The sequence below is a fragment of the Physcomitrium patens genome, chromosome 10 (assembly GCF_059467195.1).
Source record: "Physcomitrium patens ecotype Gransden chromosome 10, ASM5946719v1, whole genome shotgun sequence".
NCBI classification, from domain to species: Eukaryota; Viridiplantae; Streptophyta; class Bryopsida; order Funariales; family Funariaceae; genus Physcomitrium; species Physcomitrium patens.
Window position 1 is genome coordinate 1,951,729 of NC_143419.1, and position 16,308 is coordinate 1,968,036.

Consider the following 16,308-nt stretch of genomic DNA (forward strand, 5'->3'; position numbering starts at 1 on the left):
GATTGACCAAGATGGCACATTTTATACCTTCTAAGAAGTCAATTATTCGTGAAGAAATAGCAAGATCTTTTATTGACAATGTCTATTATTACCATTGATTTCCAAATGACATTGTATCAGATTATGTGCCATAATTCGTATCAAGGTTTTGGAAGGCACTTTTCAAGATTCTTAATGTTGACATCAACCTTTCTTTTGCCTTCCACCTTGAAATTGATGGCCAAACACAGTAGGTCAATCAAATTTTTACGTAATATTTGAGGTATACTATCAACTATCAAAAAGACGATTGGACTTCCTACTTATCATTGGTGAAATTTGTATATAACAATACAATCCATGCATCTATGCAATAAATGCCATTCTACTCAAACTATGGTCATCATCTAAAGTTGGATATGATAAAGCCTTCAAATTCGGCAAATCCAACAACAAAAGAGTTTGCTACAAAGATGGCCAAACTTTAGGCAATCATGAAGACTCACCTAAAAAGAGCTATACAATGTTATAAGCTATTGGAGAATGAATTGAAGAAGGAACATCTTCCATTTGAAGTTAGTGACAAAGTACGACTTCTTTGGTGCAATATAAAAACCGGCAGGCCATGTGATAAATTGGACTATCAAAAGTTGGGATCATTTGTGATTCAGAAACAAATTAATTACATAACTTATCGCTTCAAGTTACCTTCATCCTTGAAGATTCATCTAGTCTTTTATGTTTCACTTTTGAAAAGGTATAAAGAATCGAATATACCAAGTTGAAGACAACTACCACTTCATATGGTTGAAATCAATAATCATGTTGAATTTGAGGTAGAAGAGCTATTAGATTCAAGAATAAGACATGGAAGGCTTGAATATCTGGTCCATTGGTGTGGATATGATATCAACGATTGCACATGGGAATCAATTGGTCACTTTATAAATGTACAAATGAAGATTTAAAGGTTCCATCAATAACATCTATCTAGACCATAAGTGACAAAATGAAGAATAGTAGCTTAGTTAGATAGCTTCACAATGAAGATTCTTAGTTCTTGGCATCATAAAGAAAGGAAGGAAGTAACTTTTAAATATGTAATTGTTGTATAATGTTTAGAATAGTATAAGTTAGTAGTTTGAATTCACGACCATAGCCTGTTTATATTCTTTTGGTCTTGTCTACTTTATATGTTATGAATAGTTAAAAGATAGATGCCTTGCCAGTCATATCACCTCAACCAAATAGCTCACAAAGACGACTCCGAGATGAAGAGCCACATGAACGACAAAGATGTCAAAAGATACATAGTAATAGGTCACTAGTAATTGTGTTTGAAGTAGAACCTACCTATGAAGGATGTCCAAAAGGAGTGTTTGCAGGATAATTCTATGATGAAAATATCATAGTTCATGCTTGGTCATAAGTAGAAGGCTTGAAGCATTATCAATGGTTATAAGGGCCTATGAACTATTTACCTTACAAAAAATAACTAGAATATATAGCATACATCATGCAACAAATCTTCAATTTCTTAAGCATATATTAGCTTGGTGTAACATTGCTTCTTGGAGACCTCAAAGCTAAAAGAAGAAGTGATGTTATGGACATACAATTGAAGAAGGTTCCAAAAGATTTTAGAAGCTTTTTAAAGATTTCAGAAGATACTAGTATGTTCTAAGAAGGCTTTTGAAGATTCTAAGAGGTTCCAAAAGATTTTGAAATATTCCAATAGATTCTAAGAAAGTTTTAGAAGGTCATAGGACGTCTTAGAAGGTGTTAGGAGGCTTTAGATGATTTAAGAAGTTACCAAAGAAGGATCTTAGGCTTACTTTGTCCTCCAGTTTCATAGAAACTTCTCAAGAAGCTTCTTAAGATCTAGTATATATAAGAGTCGAGGTTGAGAGGATCCTCAGTCTTGACAATTCACTTCTTGTAGTTTAGCTAGGACCTTCTTGCTCTGTATCAAGTTGTTGTTCTAATATCAAATTAATTTCATTTCTTTGTCTTCAATCCTTGTCTTATATATGATCCCTAACAACAAGAGTCATGTGATCATCTCCTTCTTTTATCTTTACTATTAAGAACTTCTTCCTTCTCTATAGAATGTCGACAAGCTTTCTACTTTCATAGATATTATAAAAAAAACTTTTATGCTTCTATTAGTCTATTGCAAGTAATTACATGTGAAAAATTGGCATCATCCAAATTTGATGCAATCATACCAAAAGCCTTCCTTTCACAATGTTTGTACTCTTTCTTCACCTTGACATCAGCATCACTACTTGGAGGCTCTTCATTTTCATCAACAATATCACAAAGGTCTAGTAAAGCCAATAAAAGTTTCATTTTTTTCTTCCAATAGTAGAAATTATCACCTCTAAACTTTTCAATCACTCTCAAATCCTCACCTTCACTTGAAGCCATGTCTAAATAAGGAGAGTATCAATGAAAATCAAGAAAAAAAAAAAAAAGATAAAGCTCACTAAATAAACAAAAATGTCTTCTTGCCTTAAAAACTCAAAATACCTCCTTTGTGAGTAAATAAGAGATTATACTCTTTAATCACTCTCAACTCTAACAACAACACTTCTAATCTCACAAATAACTTCTTATTACAAAAAAAAATAAAATAAAAATAAAATAAAAACTCTTAATAAATTTAGTATACAAAAGCATAATATTAGCAAATCAATGATATAACTTACCAAAGAAACACAATACTAGTGTTTTATAACATCATTCTAAGATAATTGATACCTTTTAAGATAATGAATGTACTTAGTAATAAGTAAGAACAAAACTACATCATTAACAAGATGCAAAAGAGAATTTAAAAGATATCAAATCCTAACATCAATAACAATCATAAAATCTACTCTTCACTATAAAAAAGACTTCAAAGAACTTCAAAACTCTCAACTAAAGATGAGTGGGTCCATAACATATTGAAGAAAAAGAACTTTGAAGTCACCAACATATAGCATTAGCAAGGTTGCTCACAAAGAAAGTATAGAATAAGATATCTCTCACTTCCAATATCCATTACTTATAGGTGGTCGCTCCTATCCTAATAGACAACTACCATCCTTTGATAAATACATCCATCCAATATTCTACTGAGACTATTCATTGCTATCTTATTTACTATAAAAATATATCTTTAGCATATTCTTTATATCCTTAAGATCCTTTGTCCATTCATCTATTTTATCTCTTAGCCTTTTTATATATTAAGAACCAATCCTTTAACCAATAGCAACTTACCTAAAGTAGTATTCTGTATAATATTACTTATTTTACTTTTATATTTACTTATTTATTTTAATACTTGAAGTATCTCTCTACTTCTCTAAAAAAATCCAAGAATCTATAAGATACAATCCTTATCCCATGGTTCCATGTCATTGGTTACAAATTTTAATATTATAATTGCAAATAAATACAACTAATGTAGAATTGGATGTTGTCTCAACAATTTTATTTCTAAAATTTAAGATATGTAAGATTAGTTATCAAAAAAAAAATTATTGATATTTGACAAAGACTTTTAGGGCAAAAATGATGACTAGAGAAATAAAACCATGGAACAAAAAGTAATGGACAAATCAATATTAGCTTACTTTCAAAATAATCTAGACTGCACTTTTTTGTATGAAGATTTGCATGTAGAAGAAAAGTATTTAGTATGCAACCAAGTAATAGAAAAAATGGATTTTGATGTTTATAGATATGCATTAAAAACCAAAAATAATTTTTTTTTACTTACACTACACCATAGCCAAAGCCATTACTAAATTATACAAATGGCAATTGCCTCTTTATTAGATAGTAAATTTTTTTGGAGAATTTCAAGAACCTTGCTTATTGATCAATAGATGCCCTCAAAATTAAGACAAAACAATATTGCAATGCATCTAAGGATAGAATGCAAGCTTGCAATGAGGATAAAATGTCAACACCTTGAATGACATAAGCAATCTTTAGTAAATACCATGACATGGAAGGATGATAATACTATAAGAAGATAAGATAGAAACATAATTAGTCTCACTTCATCAAAAATTTGTTGTTCAACTATGAATGAAAATGGCAAGACCATTTATCACATTTTTAGAAGTTGTAGCTATGTAGAACATTCTAATGTCTTATATTCAAATGAATAAAAGAGAAGCATGGATTCATTGTCTCTAAGATAATTGTAAATCCAATAGTATAACAAAAGAATACCATGCCAAAAAAATGCGCTTATATTTTAGGTGTATTTTTATATTATAGTTGTTGTTCTACATTATACTATTGACTAATAGAACCTCTAGTTGATATCTACTATAGTCTTTATTAAAAGACATGATCTAAAAAATATATTTTGTAAGCATTTTTGAAGATTAAAAATTTTAAATAATAAAAAAATCTAAAAAAACAAAACTTCTTTCTTATAAAATTCCACTTTAGTTATTATTGAATAATAAGACAAAATTCTTTAGAAAATAAAAAAAAAGAAAAAAAATCAAAATCAAAAATTAATATTTAAAAATAAAATATAATTGTGATATATATATATATATAGTGTAATCATTAAAAGTAAAATAACTTCTTTAAATAATTAATTTTTAGTCAAGAAAGTAAATAGAAAAGACTACAAGAAGTAAGAAGGGATGATGATAGTAGTAGTAAGATATTCTTTTATTTGCTTCAATCTTTAAGTATTAAGATATCAATTTTTCTTTTTTTTCTTTATTATTCAATATTAATCTTTGATGTGTCTATGTTGTGTATAATTATATAAAAAACATATATGTATATGTATATATATATATATATATATACACACATTCATTTTTAAATTAAAATATATTTTAATTATATTTTTTAATATTTTAAGATCTCACCTTATAATTTGCACCCACCTAATAATTCTGCTGCCGAAATTTGCTCGCATCACCGTTGAAATTACTTTTCTATCTTTCAGGGGTTTCGTGAAGCCCATGAAAGCGTCAGGAAATGGCCGCCAAGTGATGGAGGAGGTGAACGGGTTACCCACAGAAGTCTCATCTCGCACCAAGCACAGGTATGTAATATTGCTTTGCGCAGTGTAAGTCGCTTCGCATCATACCCCCATCGCAGAATTAAAAACGAAGCTTTAAAAAATGACGGAATCGACCGAGATTTGGAACGAGGGGAAACTAGTGTCGTCGTTGTTCCCGTAAAAATGATTCTCTCTCGGCATATACGTATTCAGTGGTTCCACAGGCAGAGCGTAGCAAAATTTCTTGGCGCGCTGATCCGTGAAGTATCTCAGGGTTCGAGCTTCAGCGAAATTAGGAAAATTCATATTAGCGTTGGGTACGGTTCCTAGTTCACCAGTGGTAATGTAAGGGCCATCGGGAACCCAAGTGAGTCCTGTCTTGGGGCCAACGAAAGTCTCGGTTGCGCCGCAATTGATGTTGAGCCACCCTAGAAATAAAACCAACAAAGTAAAATTACAATCTAGCTATTCATTCATGGATTCCGGCAGAAACGCGAGAGGTCTCAGGCGGAACCCACTAGCAAGAAAACTAGACAAACCACTTTCAACGGCACATGTTTTGAAAGTTATATAAAAAATGCCGCGACTGCAAAGTACCTGATGTGGTATTCTGCGCCGAAGCAAGTGTAATTGCGTGACTGCACAGTACGAGAAACACCATGCCAGGAGACGTGCACATGGTTCTCACCCCGAAGCTCATGATAAAGAACGTAGCTCCCGTCTCAAGCACGGGCTTCTCCCGTGTATTAGAGGCATTCTAACACCCGGATAGCGATATTAACGCCTCGGAGACTGTTTCAGATCTGCACACAGCCATGTGCATCGATACTCCGGGCACTAGCAGACTTGGACTCTGAAGATCTCACTCCAGACAAGCAAGACGTGTACAGATGAGCAAGTTGGTACTCAGAAATCAGTCCCCGAAACTGCTGCTGCTGCACAAGCAAGATCAGACAAACCAGACAATCTCAGTTAGTGGGCGAATCTAATTCAGATACTTGCCGAGGCCTAGGACGAACCCACCAGCCAGGCGAAGAATGAGACCTTCACCGATGCTTCGCTGCACCGATGCTTCGCCGCGAGACCTCTAGGTGTGGTCTGAAGTCGGTGCCTGTCAGCACTGAAGACGCACGATTCGTGTATTAGTCTCTCTATCTTTGTTTCTTTCTGTTTGTTTGTTTGTTCATTGGAACGACTAGAATGGAATTCCATGTCTAGCATCACGATAAAGGTCTGCAATCGGAGTACGCACATCGACCCTCCCACTGAAATCCGATGGGTTCAATTGCTGGTCACATATTTGTGTTATTGACAATAATAGTGGGGTTATATGCAAATTATTTGCGCGTAGAGCCATTCGATTGAAAATTGTATAACATTGTTTACCAAAAACTCCATTAAAATCACTATTTTGTGTGTGTGTGTGTGTATATATATATATATATATATATATATATATAAAGAAAGTTTCCATTGTTGTTGGTGGGTGAGGGAGGTATTTCCCGCTTGATCATGACTGCAACAGAAACTATTTCGCTACATGCTTCCAGATACGCAAGTGTCTTGTTCAGTGTTTCATCATCCGCTCACAATCAGGTAATACCGCACCCCACTGTTGAATGTGCTTCTAGTTGCAACTAGCCCCAAGAAAAGTGCGCCAAGTCCATTGTTCAAACCTCACTAAACCACGAAACACTAAACAAGGAGCTTGCACTGGTGTATGAAAGATATTCTAGACTATCTATTCTAAACCCCTGAGCTCGCGAGTACACCTAGTATCACTGTTCATCCTGACAAAGTTATGATAAATCTATCTAAAGAACAGCTGTGCCCCCCCCCCCCCCCCCCCCCCCGCACACAAGCTATTAAAGGGAGAATACTTCTGATACCGGCGCGAAACATCAGGGCATAATTTCAGTGACACTGTTTATAGTTGAAGATCAGTGGTCGCGATGAGATCCAGCTCAATTTGATAAGAGCTGACTGGTGGGTCTTCGACACCACTCGAGATATCGAATGCGGAATCAGTGTGTCTCCGAGGAGCGAACCACAGATGGAGTTTCCAGTGCAAGTAGTTCAGGTGCATTCTCTCGGTTTCTCAGTTTCAAGCTTTTGTACATTCTTGAGCTTGGAATCCAAGCCACAGGTGACCGTCAATGAGGCGATTTTCGCATTCCGAGAACAGTCTCTTTACAGTTGAATTCAACTCGTACCTCGGAAAGACTTCAGTAGGTGTCGACCAATCTGTAACATCGCCTTCGTCTTTCCGAAAACGAGGAACTCGAAGAGGAAAACGTCACGAAGGTAATAATGAACGAGAGATCGATCGAGAACCATTGTACTCAGAGATACACGCAAGCGAACCTTCACTCCAGATTATTCACCGACCTACTTCTCCTACCGATTCTCCTAAGCTCCCCGGAAGGACAGGTTCAATTTGCCAATTGTGTGGCCCTCGTTGACACTCCGTCTCGGGGCTCCGTCCACCCAGTACATTGGGGGTTCACACAGTTTTTTTGCAATTTTGTTGAGGAGAAGAACCCTTTTGATGCAATCCTCTTTCACAGATTTAGATATCCTCTGTCGACATTCCGTTTCTGACTCTTCGTGGTTTATAAAATGAAGGATTAAAAACAGCCCAATGCATAGCTTTGGTATCGGTTCCACCTAAAAACAAAAGAAAACATATTTTTTATTTTTATTTTTCGACTTCATGGGATGACTTCATTGCTTGGATTGATGAAAAGGTGGAACAGGTATCCTATGTCTTAACATTTTTATATAAAAACCAATAAGGCTGTTTGACTTTTAACTTAGCTTTTGTTGCTATGCATCTAATATGGGTTTAACAAGACCATTATATATGATTCTAATTTGGCACCTAATCAACAAGATTTTTTATTTTTTTATTTTTATAATTATGATCACCATTAAAAAAACATCCTATCTCCTTAAAAGTGTCAGACATTGGTTAAGAAATATCTTGACTTTAATTATTGCCTATTTAGATAAGAATATTCTAATTGTCTAAATCATATGAATTGTCTAGCTTTCTTGCTATTCTGATTTTTTAATCAATTCTTTTGATAATTTCTTTATATCTAAATTCTTTACAAAAATATTTCTTGAAAGAATGGCCATATGGTTCAAAAAAACTTTAAATGCTTAACTTAGGTGTTTTGCAAAGACAACTTGTATTTTTTTTTTTTCAAATTATTCTTTGTAGTATTTATCTACATATATGTTTTTCAAATACTACATATATTATCTCTATGTATTAACAAAAAATCCATGATGCCAAATAAGCTATAATAGCATAATTTTTAATTTTTATTCATAAATATTTTTAAATAAAATAAAATAAAATAAAATAACTTTGGATAATCTTATCTCTCTATTTGAAGATTGTCAAATTTTATACATCTTACCAGCCTTCAAAAAATTACTTAGTAGCTTTAGCTAATATTAGATATATATATATATATATTATTCTATTTTTAAATGAGTAGATTAAAGAAGAATTTGAATGCCAAATAATAATAAAAATTTAAAATATTTGATATTTATTTTTTATATTTTTTTAAGTCTAGTGATTTTAAATATATGTATAATTCTACATAGAGATATTTTCTCTATAGAATGGTGACATATAATATGAAGAAAAAACATGTCTCTAATTTTACAAAACAATTTCTAATTCTCAGACAAGCTATCATGAATATACACATTTATTCCAATAATTACCTATATGATTAAGTAGAAGTAGGTAAAAATAAATTAATTTCATAATATCTTTTAGTGAAACTTTTTAGAAGCTAAAAGATACTATTTTGACTTAATACATGTTTGTAATTAATTGATAGGCTAGAAACTTGGTCAACAAGTTAACCATGTAATACACATGTTAGTGGCTTGTGAAACAAGCTAACTATGTAGTGCACATATAAATAACTTATCTTGCAAGTTAAAACATGTATCTAGCAAAGTCAACATATGTTGGAGGTCTAATAGAATATCACCATGTAGCTCTTAGTTAGAGAGTATATATATAGAGGTAAGAGTGAAGCCTTCTTCACTCTTATTAATGACTTTCTAATCTTCACTCTTATTAATGACTTTCTAATCTTCACTCTTATTAATGACTTTCTAATCTTCACTCTTATTAATGACTTTCTAATCTTTAGTCTTGTTTCAAGACTTTCTAGTTTTCTTGTTTTTGGCAATAGCCCTTTTAGTTCAATATATTATCATCTTTGAGTGATTTCTTAGTCTTTTTAATTGATAAAAGAAAGTATTAAAGAATTTTTTTTTGAAGATTTATATTCTTGACAATTCAATAAGAGTTTCAACTTATCATTCTTGTCTTATTTTAGAAGTGAGTGAATTATCTTACTTCTATTATTTTATTTTAAAGATTGCAGACTATCCACTTTTAAACAAATAGTTGACTACTCTATGATTTGAATTCATTCTTAGAAGTATTTACAACTACACTTGTAGAATAAGTAGTTATTTTCAAAATATAGATACCTAGTGTATAGTGTAAACAGGAATAGATAACTACTGAAAAGATGGTTCAGCATGTAAAATGGATGAATAGTCAGGAAAAGTAATTATCATCTGTAGTATAGGAGTTGGTATCTCGGGGTAGTATAAGGAGGATGGGAGAGGGGAAGAAAATGCCAGACTGCGATAGTACTGAGCCGGGGATAAGCTTGGTGCTATTTCTTCTTCTTAATTTTTTTGTTTCTTTTGTGTTAGTGTTGATTCTAGTGAAGAGAATCGATTTAATGAATTAATGTTTGATTTACGAAGTTGTTTATGGATCACTGTTTATCAATTGCTGTGAAAGATTGAGGACGTATGGAAGTTTCCAGTCACTGTTTATCGCAAGGTTGTAAGTTTAGTAGAGAGGAATTGTAATCAAAGGAATTGTCTTGATTAGATTCTATGGATTGGAAGTTGTTGGTTCAAGGGTTTGGGATATGCTTGTGTGTTCGTGAATTACACAAGGTACTGAAATCATTGTCATGGATGTTATTGTATTGATATGAGAGAGTGGACAATAAGAAGAAAAGTTAAGTGTTCTTCGGTATGGTAAGCATTCAGCAGTAGCGGTTAATTGCGTGACCCTAACAATTGGAGCTCATATACATGGTCATTCCTCGTGTTTGAATCTCCCTATACGGGTTTATTCTGGGAGGTTTCTTCTAGAATAAGTAAAACGAGTAATCACATTTTGGCGCCGCTGCTAAGGATTGACAACATTATTGAGTGTTAGGAATTAACTGTCGAAGTAGTAAAGGAGATTAGGAAGCAAACTCAGTAGAAATAATGAAAGAGTATGGTTATCAAGAATGAGAATTTAACAACAAAGAGAATAAAGCAATCAAAGGAAAGAACAGAGCAATCGCAAGCAAGAAATTTATTGCGTAATAAGTGAGATCGCAAATTAAAAAAGAAGCATCGATAAAGTTGGATTAAGTCGTGGTTGCATGCCTGTCGACATATTCGATCGAACCCAAAAGACGATCGACCTCTAATATTTCAGAAGTACATACCGTTAAAGAAATTGCCAAGAGCACTCGCAAGGAGCGCTGCTAATAGTCCAGCAAACCTCTCGAAGCCGTTAACGGAAAACGAGGAAGGCACAGAGGAATTAGTTACCCCACTAGGTATCTTGTCAATTGAAAATACGTCCGATCCTAACAAGACTGGTTCTAAAGATCGGCATAAATCACTTGCCAATAAAGACCAATTCAAAATATATCAAAACCTATCGTTTTCACCTCATATTCAACGAGTAAAACTATTTGGGGATAATAATAGTCAATCAGAAAGGCCTAGAAGTCCAAAAAAGACTTTTGCGGGAGACAATTTTTATTTTAATAAAAAATTGAGCGAAACACCGACATCTTTAATGACGTTCGGAGGACTAGCAGTTTCGATTGCAGTTCAAATGGGTGCAGTGGACGATCAAACGACTAGCGTCGTGCCATTACCTACTTTTCGGGGTTTGCCAGGTGCAGATCTAGATCAACATTTGTCTCAATTCTTGACAACGTGTATAGCCAATAATGGAAGAATAGAAGATATTTGGCTGAAATGGCTGCCAGCGACATTGAAAGACACAGCATTTGAGTGGTATAACCGCCAACCTGTGGGACAATTTATCAATTGGGAGGCATTGAAAAATATATTTTTAGCCCATTTTCGACCAATTGGTTTTAAATAACGTCTTAGAAAAAAATTAATGAATAGCAGAATAGTACCAGGAGAAGCGATACAGTCATATTATGGTCGTGTAGTGGATATACTTCGAAAATGGCCAAATAACCAAATGCCGGAATCATTTGTGTTGTCCATATTGGTTAATGGACTACATCCACTAGAATTGAAAATTTTTGTAAAGTAGGCCCAATGAGCCACCATTGCATCATCTCTTGAGCGAGCAAAAGTATGGGAGGAATGTCACTATGATCAGAACTTAACAGTTGGAGCCACGATGATTCCATCTCAATGAGGTTATCAAATGACAAATTGGAATGACCCATCGGGAAGTTATCTGGGAAGGAATGATTATGGTACAATTCCACAAGGAATAGTGGATGCCGTTCCATTGCAAGTTGTACCACCATCATCATCACACTCGTATGTGCCTTATTTCGCGTATCAGAAACCAATACCTACAAAGGAATTGCCAAATGCATTAGTATCAAGGGATTCCAATGAGTCATTGCTATTAACATTGATGAAAAAAATGGATGAATTGGCTGTGAATCTGGCCAAGGATAAAGAAAAAAGGCATAAACCAACCAATATGCTTCCAAATGTCTGGTGCAGCAATTGTAAGGGATAAGGTCATTTAGTAACAGAATGTCCTTTACCACCTCAAATGACTGTACAATGTACCTTTTGTGGAGGCAAGCATATTACCACCAACTGTTGGAATTTACGGAAGCAACAACTCAGTAACCAGATAATGACTCAACCAACTTGGTGGGATGTCAATCAAGTACAGATGAATAATAGGTTTGGCTGGAATGGAAATCGAGCGAATAAGCAAAAGAGGAATTATTCTAATTTCTTCAACTCTGAATTTCACCAAGAAGGTATATCCAATACTCAAGGATTCACGATGAACCAACCAAGATACCATCAATATCCACCCATGACAAAGCCAATGCCAAATTCTACAGTAATAATGGATCAACCAGGATCTTTTACTCATCCGACATGGAACATACCTAGCCGTTATATACCAGTAAAGACATCCATTATTCCTGAAGGAGTTGACAGGAGACCACTTCATTGCTATCATTGCAGATAAATCGGACATTATACGAGTGAATGTCCTAATCCAAGGGCCAGTGATGACTATGCTCCAATATGTGGAAATTGTAAGCAGTCTGGTCACACTTATCAGCAGTGCAATGTATCCTTTAATTATAATAACCGGGACCAACAAATACAAACAAGCCAACCGGCGGAGGACAAAGGCCCTATTCAACGAGACTCACCAATAAATCATATCGAGGTGGTGAACGCAGTGCTTACCAGAGGCCAACAAAAAGATAAGAATCCAATTCAGGACATGGATGAACCAATCGCAGGAAAGCAAGTAGCGCCGTCCATGGGGCTAAACGAACCAACATCAATATTGGGACGTATGCCAATATTGAGACCTCAACAGACTGAGGAACCCAATTCGGTCCCACGTGCCAATTTATCGGGACCATCAAGATCGATCCCAACTGACCAAGTACCAATACATGTACAATCCAATAAAAGATCTTACGCATTAAAGAAACCTTTAGTGGTAGACAAGTTGGCAAAGTTACCAACGGCAATCCCAATTACCAAGAAGGAATTGCTATCGAACGGAGTAAAATCGAAACCAATGAAACACAAAAGAGCATTGGGAATTACTCTCAATATGGAACCCTACGACATTCTGAGGAATTTGGATGTTATTCAGCCTTCAATTACAATGAAGCAACTTTTGGCTGTAGCACCGGAATGTTGATCTACATTGAATTCAACATTAATATGACAAAGATCCCGCACTAAAGAAATTCATGAAGTTAGCTTAAACCCAGATCTGGGAGCACCAACAATCGATGTATCAATCGATTGCATTTTAATTCTAGGGGTATAAGTCGATGGTGGCTCCAGTGTGAATTTAATGAATACGGATACAATGGAGGACTTGGATCTAAAGCAATTGCTACTTACGACATTGGTCTTGTGAATGGCAGATCATAGTCAGGTAAAGCCAATGGAAATCTTACGCAATATTGCCACTGTAATCATGGAATTGACATACAAAATTGATTATATTGTATTCCGATTACAGAGTTCTACATTATTGTATCTCATTTTATTAGGCAAACCTTGGCTTTATCGAGCCAAAGCTAAGAACAATTGGGGCTGAGGCACATTGACAATTGGAAAAGGCCGGGACCAGATTGTTCTACAGATATACACGGTACAATATCATGGAGAATCTCAATTGCCAGAAACAGAATTTACATCAGACATCGAGAGTTAATCAATTGAGGCAGATGACGATGCTATAGATTCACCGCAATTTGAGGTAGGACAAAACTTTTCAACAGCAAAGGCAGGAGTCTACCAATGTGGAAGTCCGAGCGAATATTTACTGCATCAAGAGGATGCGACTAACTCGGATTATGCTATTATAGAATGGATGAACAATTCTGCAGTCAATAGAGTCAGCACATTGGCACCAGATTTGGGTGGTTCTCATGTGTCGGATAATACAAGAAATTCAGATCAGGAGAAGACAATTAAATCAAAGGTTGTTGAAGACCCTGTGTTTCAATCTATTAACCTGGGCACCAACGAAACACCACACCTAATTAAAATATATGCCGATATTATCAGTACAGAATTGGATGTTTAGAAATAGTTTTTCATCCATCACAAATCTACCTTTGTGTGGTCGTATGCCAATTTAAAAGGGATTCCAGTCGATGTGTATAAGCACTAGATTATTCTGGAGGAGGGTGTTACGCCAGTTTGTCAAAGACAACATCGGCTTAACCCAAAATATTTCCTTTTAGTGAAAGAGGAATTGGATAAACTTCTCGACGTGGGTTTTATTTATCCTGTTCTGCATAGTGCATGGATGTCGCCAATCGTGATGGTACCGAAGAAGAATGGAAAAATCAGGATATGTCAAGATTTTTGAAAGTTAAATGCGGCTACTAAGAAGGATTATTTTTCATTACCATTTACAGACAGTATTTTGGACGCAACGGTCGGACATGAATGTTACTCATTTTTGGACGGATTTTCGGGGTATAATCAAATTAAAATTACCGAAGAAGATTAGTTGAAGACTACGTTTACCACAAATTGGGGCACATTTGCCTATAAAGTAATGCCATTTGGGTTATGTAATGCCCCGGCTACTTTTCAACGGGTAATGATACAAGCGTTTCAAGATTACCTACGTTTATGAATGGAGATATTTCTGGACGATTTTTGCACCTTTAGCACAACGGTTGAACATCTAGCATGTCTGGATAACTGTTTGAATCAATGCGACAAGTATGGGATATCTCTAAATTCAGAGAAGTATCAATTTGGCGTACTATCGGAAAAGCTATTGGGACACATTGTCTCTGATGAAGGTATCGCTATGGACCCCGATAAAGTTACTCATATATTGGGTTTACCAAAACCAGATATGGTGTCGACCATGCGTAGTTTCATCGGCCATGTCAGCTACTATCCGCGTTTTATTGAATCCTTTACGGTTATCGATCAACCGTTAATCCACTTATTAAAAAAACCTCCATCAGATGGGTCTAGTCCAATATGAACTGAAGACTATACTTTCGCATTCGACGAATTGAAACGAAAATTGGTATCTGTCCCAATTCTTATAATATCTTATTAGACAAAACCGTTTCATATCTATGTGGATGCGTCCAATGTTGCTATTGGATCCGTTCTCAGTCAAAAGGATGAAAAAGGATTAGATCATCCCATATATTATGCGAGCTGACAATTCCTTGCTGTAGAACAAAATTATAATACTACCAAGCGAGAGGCCCTCGAAATGATCTACTCTCTATAGAAATTTTGCCACTATCTACTTGGATACTCATTTGTGTTCCACGTTGATCATGATGCACTTAAGTACATGATAAATAAACCTCAATTGAGTGGACGAATTGCTTGATGGATGTTACTTCTACAAGAATTCAACTTTACAATTAACGTTCGACCCAGCAAGAAACATGCCAATGCGGATCACTTATCCCGTTCATCTAATATACTGGGTAATGAGCCGATAAACGATGCTCTTTCAGATGCATAACTATTTGTTGTGGATGTCATTACACCCGAATATGGTAAATTGATCTAATATCTAAAGTTTCAGACTTTTCCCATTTCTTATAATGAAAAACTAAAGAAGCATCTGATTTTAAAAAGTACGTCGTATACCATGATTGGAGATGCCTTGTACAAATAAGGGCGGGATGGAATTTTATGCCGTTGCATCTTTCAAAGTAAAGTTCGTACAATTTTGGAAGGATGTCATTTGGATAGATGTGGTGGATATTTTGCGAGAGACAGTACTGCTCATAAGGCTTTAATGGCCGGATATTGGTGGCCCACAATGTTTTCTGATGCACACCAATTTGTTCGTCGTTGTGATCCCTGTCAACGAATTGGTCGACCCATGGATACTTCAGCGATGCCGTTAGTACCAATCTTGGCACAGGCACCATTTGAGAAATGGAGAATTGATTTTGTTGGACCCATTGCACCAGCATCGAGACATGGACAAAAGAAATATATTTTAATCGCCACGGACTATGTAACCAAATGGGCGGAGGCTATTGCTACCCGCAATGATAATGCCAGTACGGTGGTCACATTTCTATACTAGAATATTATTACTCGATTTGGGTGTCCAAAAGAATTGGTTAGCGATCGTGGCACCCATTTCATAAATGCTACCATAGCAGCCTTGACAAATACATACGAAATCAAGCACAGGAAAAAAACACCATATCATCCTCGGGCCAATGGGCAGACGGAAAAGACCAATGGTATTCTTTGTAAGATTTTAATCGAAACAATTTCGGGCGCGGGAACGGATTGGGATATTAAATTGTTTGCGGCATTGTGGGCGTATCATATTGCATATAAAGTGACTACCAATTCCACACCATTCCTATTGGTGTACGGGCAAGAAACAATATTATCCATTGAATTGGAAGTTCAGAGTTTGCGCATTGCGTTAGATGAACATCTTG